Genomic DNA, 14340 nt, shown 5'->3' on the forward strand with positions numbered 1-14340 from the left:
TATCTTTATTTATCCTTGTTTAGGTCTTGCCCAGGCAGCGCGCTTGCGCTGCTCTTGGTGAGGGCCTTTAGGCATCGGTCTTCACTTTTCAAGCACTCGCACACGTGGCGGCATCCACCTTGTGGGAGCGAGCAGCGGCGTGGCCACGTTAATTACAAACATATGGCCCCTGCTCGCTCTCGCAAGGTGGATACCGCCACAAGCACGAGTGCTTGAAAAGTGCAGACCGCTTGTTCTAACGAGCCACCACACAGACATGGTCTTTCACAGGGTCCTCCAAAGGTAAGTCTTTTTCGTGTAATTTTTTTCTTTACAATTCCTTCACTCTCTTCTTATTGCTAGGCAACTCTTTAAATATGTACAATGTGTGCTTAGTCCTCATTTGTAGCGTTCGTATTTTTTTGTTGTAGTGTTCGTTTTTTTTTACCGCGTTCATTACTCTTGTTTGCATTTGTGCCTCTGAGTTTACCAAGTTCTCTTTTTTTATAGCTAACATAATTTTCATGCAAATCTAGTTTCTTTAAAATCTTGACATCTATCATTACTTTTTGCGAAAGCTATGACCTTGTTCCGGCTGGGAGTATTTGTAACACAATTATCTTTCTTGTGCGTTCACACATGATGTGCACATTAATGTTTGGTCTTCCATCAGTTAGTCAGTGTCTTTGAAATTACATGCTGCTGCCAGAATTCTTAAATGTTTCCGCGGAACCCTCAGCTGATTCGCCCAACACCTGGTACCTATTTAAAAATTGATGTATTTTACGCTCATTATGATGACATAGTGTAAACTCCGTTTTTTCTTAGCTTCTCGTAGACATACCATTCTTACTTATCTTTCGCTATTAGTGCTATGTTATCAGACTTCTCTCTGCACTATTAAACTGTTATGTATTAGGTCTTTGTTTCCCTATGCTCTATATTCGGTCCGAGTTATTGCCACAAAGTGCTTTTCACTGCGGTAGACATGGCAATGGCATTCATGCCTCCTGACATGATGTCGCAAGACGTTTGCTCTCACAATGTGGTGTCAACAGTTCTCTTTCAATATGTAAAATTTGAAAAAAAATATATACATATTTTGTTGGTTAGAGAAAGTTACCTAGAATAGACAAGCATTGGCATAGGCAATAGGTCTCGCCTTTAGGACTTTATAAGTGTTTAGTTATCCAGCACAATATCCTTCGTTCAATAACATCAACTGTTGCATGGCTAAACACTTATAAGGACCCAAAGGCGAGACCTATTGGCTATGCCAATGCTTGTTTTCATTTTTCTATGTGTGCTGTATTCAGCACACATAGAAAGAGGAAAAAGGCTCTTGTGATTGATTTTGTGCAGGAAGGTTTCCCTTCCTGTACAGAAATAATCATTCCCGCAACACAGGCACCTTTGCACCATGGTGCAAAGGTGCCTGCATTGGCGCATGGCAGCCCATTGTGTGCTGGCACAGGGGAATAGAACAGGAATGCACTGTATCTAATAGAAACGGTGCATTCCTGCCCTTTTCTTTTGCCATATGGCAGCGCAGCAGGAACGCCTGCTGTGCTGCCCTACGGCAAAACCTCATAAATGAGCCCCTTAGCCTTTATGGACCTGAACTCTGCTTTCAACAGGGTGAATCGAGCAAAACTTTGGACTCTGCTTAGCAGGATGGGGATAGACCCAAGCATCGTGGCCCTCCTAGCCAATCTGCACCTCGGCAGTGCTCCATTTTTCTCAAGATGCCGCCTGTACTTGCCCTTTTTGGACCAGTTCGGGTTTGCTTGAAGGATGTATTTTTGCCCCATTTTTATTTACCTTGCACGTAAATGGGATGGAGTCTTCTCTGTTATCTGCTGATCAATATGAAACAATGGGGTGACCCAGTTACGTGCAGAACCTGGGGATTAGTACATTAAGTGAACAGTGGTTCTGCCACAGAAATACTTAAAAAGAGAAACTTCTTTATGGTATCCCTCTAATAAGATGGGATTTCAATTAATGTTAAACATAAGAATAAGTCCAAACCAAAAGTGCCTATACCATAAACTACTCATACAGTTCAGAATATGTTTAGGATTTTTATGAAAGAATCATAAATAAATCAAAAGAACAAGACATTTATATACACACAGATTTATGGCTTTTTTTACGAGTTAGAAACAAAATGTGTTTACATATATATCACAACACAATTCAAACATAACCAATAAACATATATCACAATGGTGCATTTAAACACAGCGTGAGATACATAAAAAGTAGGATTGAACAAGACCAGGAATTTATCCTCTTATTCTATAATGGTCTAGTTGATTTTTAACATTTGTAAGTATGCGTCAACGTTTCGACCCCTGGGGATTAGTGTGAATGTCGAAACATCATCTCGGGGTCTGCCTCAGGACTAAATATAATGTCTGCGTGTTGCCTGTGCAAGATAAAAACAAGCATTGGCATAGCCAATAGGTCTCGCTTTTGGGACCTTATAAGTGTTTAGTTATGCAACTGTTGCATGGCTAAACACTTATAAGGTCCCAAAGGCGAGACCTATTGGCTATGCCAATGCTTGTTGCATTTGCGGTGCATCACAGCTTGAAGTGATCTTGATACATGCATAGCAACGACTTTAACAGCTGCTTGTGGGACTCTGTGTGTGTGTGTATATATACACACCCGTGCAAACGTTAGTACGATAAGGCGGATCGGGGCCTGGAGCACAACAGTTTTCATTTTGGAGGGAAAAGGATATAGCTAGTGTGAACTGGAAAGAAAAGGGAGACTGAAAATAAAGCAGCATAACGCTGAAGTAGTTTGATATTCGAGAAAACGTTTCTCTCCATGTGTATACTCTACAACTTTTACGTTGTTTTTAAACTGTAACTAGCAATTCCGCAGAGGGTTTAAATGTGACAAAGGCTCTAACTGAATTGCAGTTAATTAGAAACGGAGGGATAGCATTGAATTGTGATTTTTGCTCAAACGTTTCAATTAGATTTTTTTAAGACGGAAACATACTCTCAACGAGTACAATGCAGATTCCTCGTACATGCTTATTGACAGCACCTAAATTACATAAGAAACATGTTTATGTCACAGTTATGTTTGAGGCATTGTTGGTGGCTATGTCAATGGTGAAAGAAAAGAGTTTTGTAGTGCAACATAAAATCTTAACTGTTAAGAGTGCTTAGAGCAGTGGTGCTGTGAGACATGGCTTAAGGTTTTTTTTAAAAAACAACAACAACAAAAATAACACAGGTCATATCGCTTTGTTTTTTTCTTTAAGCATTGTTGCACAGCAGCCCACTCTAAAAAAAAAAAAATCAATGCACAGCCTATAGATCTTGCATAGGTGAAACCTATTGGCTTTGCCAAAGTCTGTCTTCGTTATCACATAAAAGAGCACCTTCAAATATAGAGGTGCAGCATTTCTCCATAAACTCTTATTTAATTTAATAGACTAAACTTTTGCTCCATGTATAATAAAAATCTAGTCCTCATATATAGTACACGACTCCTGACTTACCTCTTATGTTGGCTAACAGCATGGTCATCAAAACGGGGACAGGCATCGTTTCTCCGTTCATATTTAAAAATTCACACTTTTAATAAATATATTACTAAAGTATGATGTGGGAGCACACAGTCATATACAGACAGACATTTTCCATTGAAGTGGCCACAAACTTTATCACTAACCTGAAATTTTGCTAATAAAACTGCATAGCATATAAACGATATTGCGCAGAAATCAGGTTCCAGCTAATATTTATCATATGCACATCACCACATAAGGTATTATGACTGATTCAATTAAAATGTTTATTTCCATTTTACTTCAGAATTTAAAAAAAATGTGTTTCTCTCTCAATAGTCTACTTTAGCGTGGTTTACATGTTGTCTCTGTGCACAGTATACAAGAAGGGGCAATAGGTCAGCATATTTCATCCAATTGCTATCTTGTACTGGGAGTGTCAGTATTTTACTGGTTCGCGTGTGGACTGGAATGTTAGGCCACTCTTTTACTGTTATATTATTCATATTGTTTTCAATTTGTGTGCAATGTACCGTCTGCATATTGCATAGAGTTGAAACAATAAACAAGCACTGGCTATGCCAACAGGTATGGCTTTAAACAAATATTTTCTGGTAATATGACATATTACAAGTAAATAGCATGGTATAAATATTTGTGTGGAAGGTAAGAACTATAGAGTAATGCTGGTGTAGGTTAAAAGGTCATGTGGTAGTTGCACAGCCAAGCCAGAACTAAAAATCGTTGTACATTAATGAGTGCCTCCTCCCATCTGTGTGCTGCCAAAGAAAACCAACATAAAATATCTAGCGATCTGAGACACTTCAACAGCATTACAATGTCATATGTGTGCCCCTAAAAATGCAACCTCGGGCATATGGATAAATAAAATGATCACAGTGGTTTGAAGGGCAAGCACTTTTTTGTGGCACACACATGCCAAATACTGCTAACTCTCAACATGAGGGCGAAGCAACGCCCCTCCCTATCTAGCAATGCTCACATAATTGTCTGGCGACAGTCTAGCCAGACCATAAAAATGGGTGCTCGCAAAGGCTAGACTTGTTGGCTTTGTCACCGGCAGCATAAAATCACTGTTGGTTCAAATGCATGTGTTACCCTATTAATGTCAGTTCTTCTCAAATTATGGTAATCTACGCCTCCCGGTGTCACCAAAACGCCCAACTGACTAGCTTTCCAAAAATCGGTCTTCGAACCGCCAGAGTGCAACGGTGAAACAAGCATTTACAATGCAACGGTCTCGGCATTGTTAAAGTTAGAGCTATTGGCATTGCTCGTGACATTATTTTTGTTTATGTTTTTAAAACATTTAAAGAAACGGCATTGTTATTTACAATATCAATAGCTTAATCACTCTCAAAAGCGAGATTTATTATGCGAGCATTATTTGGGAAGTTTGGCGAATCCATAATTATGAGGAAAACGCTGCAGCATCGCAAAATGCCAGTGGCCCAGACTAATATGCATGATTAGTATGTGGATTCCATGCCCATTCCATCTTTGTCCTCTCTGCTGAAACTGCTGTCTGAAGTGTCAAATTTTATTAATACTAAACAAAAATCGCACTACCGTGCCAGGGCCAGACTTGGCGTTGTTTGAAAAGGGAACTTTGAAAGGATACGAACTTGACCAATTCTGGTTTCAAAATCTAAGAGAACACTGTAGAGGCATGCGTCTACCGACTGTTATATATAATTTGGGATATATTTCTTAATCTGTCGAGTTCAGCCACTGCATGATTATATTGTTGTCTCTTTTTGAAACTCATGAGCAGTAACATTGTCGTGGTGTCACTAGGGCTTCAAGTGGATGCTTTTTCAATATTATATACAAGCCACAGTTACTGCTACTAACAACGATTGACAAAGCCAATAGTCCTAACTTGTTGTAGGTATCATGTTACTTGTTGTATCATTATGCCTGGATGCAATGACAAAAGAGACAGCAAAATACAAGTCGTATAGACCCCGCGCAACACCGCCCCCCACCTCCACCTATTTGTTTGTATCCCACTTAAAGCCCTGGGTAGGATACTCAACAACAGGGCCGAACTGGAACCCCAAAGTAGGCCTGGCAATTATGTCCGACCAGCTGGAGGGTCATGGGGGAGGTTAACTGTGAAGCACTTTTGCTACAGGAAACGCCCGATGCCCGGGCAAGCCAGCCCGGCCCTGCTCAACAACCCCGTTCTCTCCCGCATTTACCTGTGATCAGGCGCGCAACACCCATTGAACTCAAAGGGCGTCGTGTGTGGCAGCCCGGGATGAGACCGCTTCCCGGGCAGACACAAAGCCGCGCCTGAGCAGTTCACAGGTCTTTAAAAAGACCATTTGCATGTTGATGAGGCCTCGCTGTTGCTTCACCCCTTCTAAGAACCCCCGCAGCTCCACTCTGCCTAGATTCAGCACCCCCCCACCCCCGAAATCAGCGCCACTCTGCCTACTGTTTAAAGATTCAGCGCCCCCCCCCAAATTTTCGCTTATCCCCCCCCCCCGAACATTAACTAGCAAGTGATTTCGCTGGTCGCTTTTTCACAAGCTCTGAACTTTGGCAGTGATGTTTCCCCTTGATAGAGAAGTTTCAGTTTCTGTATTTGGATTCCATGCCCATTCCTTCTTTGTCCTCTCTGCTGAAACTGCTGTCTGAAGTGTCACATTTTATTAATACTAAACAAAAATCGCACTACCGTGCCAGGGCCAGACTTGGCGTTGATAATGATTGTTTGAAAAGGGAACTTTGAAAGGATACGAACTTGCGAGTGCTTGCGGCCTGAAACAACAAGCGAAGTACCAGCAGCAACCCCAGAGGACCGAAGTTGCTGCGGGACCTGGAGAGCAAATTACCCGAGTCACCTCGAGGTGCAGGCATTCAACGCTGACTCTACAGCCTCGAACGGCCGAATGTAAAGCTATCGGCTGGGCCTGCCGATTCCGGACCCGGACTGCGGAGCTTGTCGGATCCGCACTGAAGTGCACTAGGGGACAGTGCGGGGACGTGCTGGTCCCGAGTCATGTAATAACCCGGACGGATTGGCCATTGCACTCGGAGGCTGTGGTGGAAGTACGCGGTTCGTCGCAAAATGGCGCCGAGTAGTAGCACCACAACATAAAAGGAAGGTAAGGAGGTCGAAGTACTGTTTGCCAGAGCGGAGACCATAGTCCAAGCACGGTTCATTGTGGCAGAGAAACCAGAGTTCTATAAAATAAATGTTCGTGAGGGAGGGGGTGGTTTTCGTAAAACGTGCCTGGCGCTCGGTAAAACAGCTTGAATTGTGTAACGATGACCCGCGAGCCGAGAGAGCGTGCACAAATGTTGATGTGAGAGACTGAAGACATTGAGAGTTAAAATCTGCAAGCGACAATTACTTTTATTTTCTTTGCTACATAAATGATCGAATTTAATGGAGGGCACCGAAAGACACTACCGCCTTTCTCCGAGGCACAGCAGAAATGCCTCGGAGAAAGGGAGCCTCCTTTTCGGATTTGGGGGCGTGTTTTGCTTTTGTCTCCTCCCTGAGACTTCTCGCAAAAAACACGCCCCCCGATCCGAAAAGGACGGGGCATAATCGGAGTGACTGGACCTCTTCTCCAGTGGCTGGCCAGCATTTAAGAGGCCAGCCAATGGAGAACAGGAGAGAAGAGGGGCGGGTGCAAGCCCCTCTTCTTAAAGTCATTAAATCACGCGAGCGAGACTGCGCAAGCGCAGCCATCGCTAGCCGAGACCTAAAAATGCAGCCACTGGAGCGCTCTGCAGCACACGTGCTCGGTGAGTTCACCTTCAACACTTCCTAAGGGGAGTGGCGGGAAACCCCATCTTCTCCCGTTTACCTCCCATGCAAATCAGAGCGGAGTGCAACTAAGCGAATCACTGCATTACAAATCGAAAATATGGTAAACATTTTTGTCAGAGGGCATATTTAAGTTAAGTTTCACACCACTCGTCAAAAACGCTTGTGCGTATTAAAATGACAATACATACAGAGAGATTAGGAATGGGACCCTAAAATGCCTACAAGGACGGGGCAGTCATATACAACAATATGCACACCATGCTGCGAGCATCTATCTCACTTTTGTTGCAACTTTCCTTACCCCTTTAAACTCATAGGTTTATGCCATGCTTCGAGTTGCAACCCATTTCTCGCGAACAAAATAAGAGTCCCTGCACCTCGCCGATACGCAGTCAAAAGGACGAAGCCAGCAGCTGAGCCCCTGCAAGGGGCATGACCTCACCTGGGCATTCTTGGGCACCTCCATATCCACAGCAGAGAGCTACACGGATTCACAATATCCGAAGCAGCAACAGTGAATGAATGAAAGGAGCAGCGGTAGACTGTGATGAGCCACTGCAGTGAAAGACCGAACAGGATCTGCTCAACTAATTTCCTAAGTGAAACGGGGGGGGGGGGGGGGGGGACTAAAATATTGCATCTATTACTCTAGCATAGTTTAACAGGGGTGCATGCAGCGCAAGCTAAGAATAAAATATGCTGTAGCAAATTCGTAGCTTCAAATGAACACGTTTGAAGTCCAGGAAATCGCGCAAATACTGAAAACAAGCATTGGCCGCACGCACGCCTCGCGCTTGAAGTTTAAAAAAAACAAGTTATTGCAAGGGGTGAACGGACACTCTCGCGAGCGAGGCCGTTATTAAACAAGAAAATAACTAAAGTCCGCAGTTTCTCAAAGCCCACGTAAAATGTTCAGGGAGATTGAAGTGTGACCACGTGCCACGCCACCTGAGCAGGATTAAAAAATCCATCACTCTTTCGGTGTTCCACGTGTGCTTGTTAAAGACCTACGCGAGCGTGTCAAGATATTACAAACACAATAACTAAACCTCTAAAAGCAATCTAAACGGGAAAATAAGTTACTTCGCTGTTACTGAAATAAGCAAAAGATACAATTTAACCACATTGTTAAACTTAACAAAATAGCAATGTAGCAGATTAGCGCGGAACCGCCAAATCCAACAAGCATTGGCCGCACGCGCGCCTCAAGTTTAAAAAAAAAAAGAAAAACAAGCCCGGCGGAGCGTGGCGCGCGCTTGGGGGCGGGGGAGCGGACCCTTTGAAGTGCTCCCAAAAGGCGGATTGCATGGCGGCACGATGCGCGTGATTGTGCGCGTGCTAGCCATGCAATCCGCTTTTTGGGAGCACTTTTGAAACCCGTATTCTATAGTCTCGCTTTGCAATCGCTTACGCGATAGCAAGGCGAGACCTAGTAAACCAGTAAGAAACAGTATTGTGTTTGGACAGTGCTTGATAATCTGGGAGAAACCCTACATCTCTGCTCACCTTTAAATTAGGTTCCACCTAGATACCATAGCAATGAATAGCCTATACAGCATGGCAGCTTATATATAGAGAGAAAGGCGTTCACCTGTCAAAAATAAATGAATGTGACCGTAAACACCAAAAGTTCAGTAGGCCAAACAATAGATAATAAGTCGATGGCATGCCCTTGAAGGGACTGCACCTCGATTCGAAAGAGTATCCCCTTGTCAGAATATTCAAAGTAGGTGGCACAGCGTGCTCGCGTCAATCTGGTATGCACAAATAAATAATGAACCTTCGTAATTACAGCAGTAACCAAATCAACTATGTAAAACAAGGTACTTAGGATCGAGTTAAATGTACTAACCTCCGGCGTCATGCGCTCGGGTTCATCTGTTATTTAACATTCAAATGATCAATATTTAATCAATATCTGAAAGGGGCAGTCCGCCTCCATACAACTCTTCCACGGAGGTCCAGGATAGTAAATATCACCTTAGACTGCCTCTAAAACGTAAAAAATCCTTTATGGGGTCTGTTTAGATTATATAGCATCTAAATTGGAAACAAACGCTTCTCACCACTGGCATTAAATGCTGCCGAATGTGCTCGGGGGAAGCGTCCTCGCGGACTGAAGAGCGCACTCTGGGCTTCCCGGGCAGAGCGTCAACGTGCAGCTTGCGTCCTCGTGAGTCGAGAAGCACGCTTGGAAGGCACATTTCTATGTGCATGACAAGACGGCCCTCTAGTGGGGTACAGCTGCAAATTCACATCCCCGAGTAAAGTATATCTTTAGGGGGCGTTTAGAAACTCGTAACTAGACTGAAGGGACGCGAGCAAGTATTTACAACAAGCATTGGCATAGCCAATAGGTCTCGCCTTTGGGTTCTTATAAGTGCTTAGCCAGTGATATTTGGAAAGAAAGTGTGTGTGTGTGTGTGTGTGCAGGCGCGTAACACCCATTGGACTCACAGGACTTCAGCCTCCCCCCCCCCCCTCCCCCCGTCGTGTGTGGCAGCCCGGAATGAGACAGCTTCCCGCGCACACACAGCCGCACCCGAGCACTTCAGAGGTCTTTAAAAGACCATTTGCATGTTAATGAGGCCTCACTGTTGTTTCACCCCTTCTAAGAGCCCCTGCAGCTCCACTCTGCCTATGGCTTAAAAGATTCAGCCCCCCTGAAATTTTTTCTTAGCCCCCCCCCCCCGAATTTTGGCTCTAGTTGCGCCTCTGTGTGTGTGTGTGTGTGTGTGTGTGTGTGTGTGTGTGTGCGCGTGTGTGTGTGCTTGAGCGAGAGATAGAGGAAGCGAGAGAGAGAAGGAATGAAACAGAGGGAAACAGATTGTAACACACACTAAGAGAGTGACCACAGGAGGGATAAAAAGAAATAGAGGCTGAGTGCCTGTGTGATGGCTAGACAGAGAAAGAGACCGCAGAGGACTAGATACAAAGATTAAAAAAAGAGCAGCAAAGAGACAAGGGGAAATAGTGAGAGGAAGAGTGGAAAGAGATAAACAGAGGAGCAGAGAAAGAAGAAGAGAAAGGGTGACAGAGGAAGTGCGAAAGGGAGATAACCTAATATATACGAACAGGGAAATGAGTAGAAAATACATGAAAACAAGCCCCCTTCTAGTAACAGCACATGTGTCAAAGGACACGGCCTGCAAAGAAAGCTGGAAAAAAGGCGACTGCCCACTTGAAGAGACAAAACCCATGAGCAATAAAAAACCCTAGCGTCGCCTTCTTGCGTTCGCCCATTGCCCCCCCTGGTCCCCCCCACCATCCCCCATGCCCTGTCGATGCCCCACCACACTTGCATAATTACTGCCTGCTTTTATTTGTAGTGCGCCAACAGCTCAGAGCCAGAATGCTTAATAAAAATATTGCTAAAGAACAGTTTATAGAGCAGTACGATTCCAGGGAATGGGAAACAGCGGGGGTGGGGGGGGAGAGCAAGCAGATGAGGTGAACGGATGGGGTGTCTGGGGGTGCAATGGGGAGATTGAGGAATCCAGAGTGAGGGAAAGAAACAGTTGAGAAGAAGAGGTGCGTGGGTACAGGGGTAGGTGTGAGTGAATGCAGGATCGTGAGAGCTCTGGGGAGGGCCGTGAAGAAGGGAGAGAACGAAGAGCAGCTGGCTGACCGGACAGTGTGGGGTGTGAGGGGGCGAGGGGGAGACGAAAGGCGAATAAGTATTATAGAAATAAAGGTGAAGATGGGGAGGCAGAAGTCCGGGGGGGGGCATGGGGGTGATGTGGAGGAGAGAAAGAAGCAGCAGTGCACTAAGCGAGGTTCAGAGAGTCGCGTGAGGAGTTTCCGTCAGGGATTGAGGGGGGGAGACGAAGAGATGAGCCTGGAAAGGAGCAGATGGGCGGGAGAAGCGTTTATAGGAAGGTCTGAGGGGAGAAATCAAAGAAGGGGACGTTAGTGAGGAAGGCTGAAGAGCAACTTTAAAAACACCTTCCAAAAGAGACATTTAAAAGACGGGGGGGGCAGTTTGTAAACAGCTAGGCAGAACGGTGATAGTGAGATTGCAACAGAGCATCTCGTAAGCAGTGTTTAAAAACTAGACAGCGAGACTGCAGCAGGACACACAGCAGAAATTCGTTGTGAGGACAATAATACTGCCAGCATCACCCTGCAATGGAGGGGGTGAGGCTCCAACAGGGCTGCGGTTGCTGGAGAGAGAGAGATAGGGCCAGGGATATCAGCAGCTCATCGCTGTTCGCGCGACAGGGCAGGAGTGACAGAGGAAGTTAAGCATGAGTAGGGGAGATGTGCAGAGACGCGGAAGGAGGGGTGTGCGCAAGGGGGGAGCGGGGAGAGCGAGGAGAGGGGAGCTAGGAGGAGAGGGGTGACAGAACGCAAAGAGCAGGAGCGTGGGGGCAGTGCGCGATGGGTGTGATAGAGGGTGAAACATGAAGATGGGAGACCGCGAGGAGAGGAGATGGAATGATATGTATGAGAGAATATGAGGAAGAGGGAAGGAAGAGAATAAAAATAGAATGACGAGACAGCGCGTGGAAAAGGGCGAAATACACCAGAGCGAGAAAGAGAAACAAGCAGGAAGTGGGATAAGGGAGGGGGTAGGGCACGTCGCGCCCTCTAAGGGGAGCGATGCAGGCAGGCTGGCAAATGGTGTGCACTTTCGCGGCCGCTTTGATGTTCTCAGTGGCCGCGTGGCTCACTGAGAACATCAAAACGGCCGCGAAATGATCACGCAGGCTGCCAAATGGTGCGCTCGCCCGGCGCACATGCAATGTATTTGGAGGCCTGAAAGCACTAGTTTGCACTTCCAAATCCCCCCGTTTACTAATGCTCTCGCGAGAGCAGCGCTAAAGCGCTGGCTCAGGCGAGACCTAAAAAGTGCTCCTTATTATCCTACATTAGATGATAAGAATGTATAGTTAAGGTGATAACAAATCCTAGCTTGAACCTACTATGTCATGAAAAACCCTCTTGTTAAACGGTTATATTCTAATGGTGATCTTGGTACCACTTTGTGCAGAGGGAATGAGTAGTTACTTTAAAACACATAATTGGCACAAATACACAACTTTAGTTACAAAATGTACATTATATGTTGTGTGAAAGAAGTAGGTATTACAAAAAAAACTTTTGACACATTCCATTCTATGTACAAGGTATGCATGGTTATTTTACATCAGTTGTCCACATTGGATTAAGTTGTGCATTCAGTTACAGAACAACACTATACGTTGAAAGAGGTGACACAGCACCCATCATACTCCATGATTTATATGTGTTGTCTAGGTCATTCTTAGGAGAGAAATTTGTCTAGAGAATTCCTCTAGCTCGTTCAGGCCCCCATTCACTGAGTCCAGAAGATGAATCCATTTACATTCTCGAAGGTGGATGTATGATAGTACATCGCAAACCATTACAATGCGTGCTTTTAGCACGCAGTTTCCACATCGCAAAGACTTTTACTTCGCACGATTTTCCACCGCATGGCGTTTCAACGCCAATGTTGTTTACCCTATAGCACAATCCATTAGGACGCATACAGGTATATCGCACACCATTACAACGCGTAATGTTTTCTCTTTTTGGCTCGTAAACTCCCTGGAATTCGGCTGCAGCGAAACCCGGGTTTTTTGTGTGGTGGTGTTGTCTTGTAATAGCAGTACATTTACATGACAATTTGCATTTACAATTATGGCTAAAAGTACTCCGGTTTTGAACTCGATATGTTGAAAATGCAAAATGTAAAAATGTGATAGCATCAACATGTAAATAAAGCAATTCGTAATAAATACTTGTAAGAAAGTACAATTCCTTGCAAATCAAGCTCATTATTGTTATTGGCGTAGAATAAAGCGAGCAAGACGTGGCATATTACCATTCCCGTGTACATTAAATAATATGAACTAAGTTGTAGTCCCTTACCTTGTGCGTAGCTCTCCGTTCCACCTGCAGTTTTGTTTGCCAAGAATCCCGGACAGGCGTCGACGAGTCCCGGACTGGCGTTAGGTCCGTATGCGCGTCATTGTCCCCCCCCCCAACTGTAAAAAAGGCATTCAATGTCATGTGCTCTATATCAGGCCCAAAGAGAATGCGCTTTTCTTTACGCTGTGACCCGTTTTGGTTGTGTGGTACTGTCAAAATCTCAGAAAGATGAGTCAACTTCAGTGATGTAATCGTTTATGTCACCCATGTCTAGAATGATGTCAGAGTTTATAATATTCATGATGCCATATTTAACGTCAGGAGCAGTAGTGACAATGGGTGGGACCTAAGTTGCGTCTGATTTTTAGTGAATGTCGTGCTTTTACATGTTGTGTCCTAGAGAATGCCACTCTAAATACATCGATCGACACCCCCACATTCCCCACAACCTCATCTTATGTTGACGTTGTTCATAGTAAGTTTTGAGGGTTTAATGTATGTGCTACTATCAAAGAAACACTTATCCTAAGTGCCGTCTTCAGTTTTGTTTTGTTTTTAAACAGCTTGCTACTCCAAAAATAAAATAAATCCACGAACCTTCTAAAGGTCGTAGGTTCAAATACCAGCAGGGTTGGCTCAGCCATTCATCTTTTTAAAGTTGATACCGTGGGGTCCATTCATAGCTTTCACCCAGTCAATGGGCCAGTTCCTGAACGTTTTGTTGCATGCTGTGTCTATTTTTTGTGTGGCTATGGCTGCCTGTGCTGCACGCTGTTGTGCTTACTTTTTGGCAATGTTCACCTGTGTAGCGCAGCTGTGTATTCTAAATGTGTACATATAATACCGGCAGCCCCGGAGTCTGTGGCGGTAATGAGCACTGCGCCGGGTTCGAACTCCGGTCTGCATGCGTCTCCCGCGGCGCGTTTTCCTGTGGTGGCTTTTCCCCTTTGATTGGCCCAAGTTTGTGTAGCAGAATGATTAAATACACTTTTAACCATACACTTAAAACGTGGTATATTTTGTAGATGGGAAATGTAGTTGTGCTGCTTGGATCGGGGCTCCCATAACATGACCCATAGAAGGAAAAAAGACATAAACGAACACTTCAAATATTTTTTTT

At 44.6% G+C, this 14340-nt stretch overlaps 1 protein-coding gene across 2 annotated transcripts in view; it reads right to left on the bottom strand.

Moving 5' to 3' along the window:
• The window catches only part of MLKL (mixed lineage kinase domain like pseudokinase), a 642399-nt gene extending 632926 nt beyond the window's left edge, over positions 1–9473 (bottom strand). The window contains exon 1 of one of the 2 annotated variants that reach the window (XM_085639671.1): positions 9392–9473. The gene's annotated coding sequence lies outside the window, so the exon portion shown is untranslated. Of the gene's footprint in view, positions 1–9177; positions 9340–9391 lie in introns of those variants that run through there. The other variant, XM_085639670.1, reaches the window with a different exon arrangement.
• Positions 9474–14340: the final 4867 nt, after the last annotated feature.

Source organism: Triturus cristatus, chromosome 12 (assembly GCF_964204655.1).
Source record: "Triturus cristatus chromosome 12, aTriCri1.1, whole genome shotgun sequence".
Classification (NCBI taxonomy): Eukaryota; Metazoa; Chordata; class Amphibia; order Caudata; family Salamandridae; genus Triturus; species Triturus cristatus.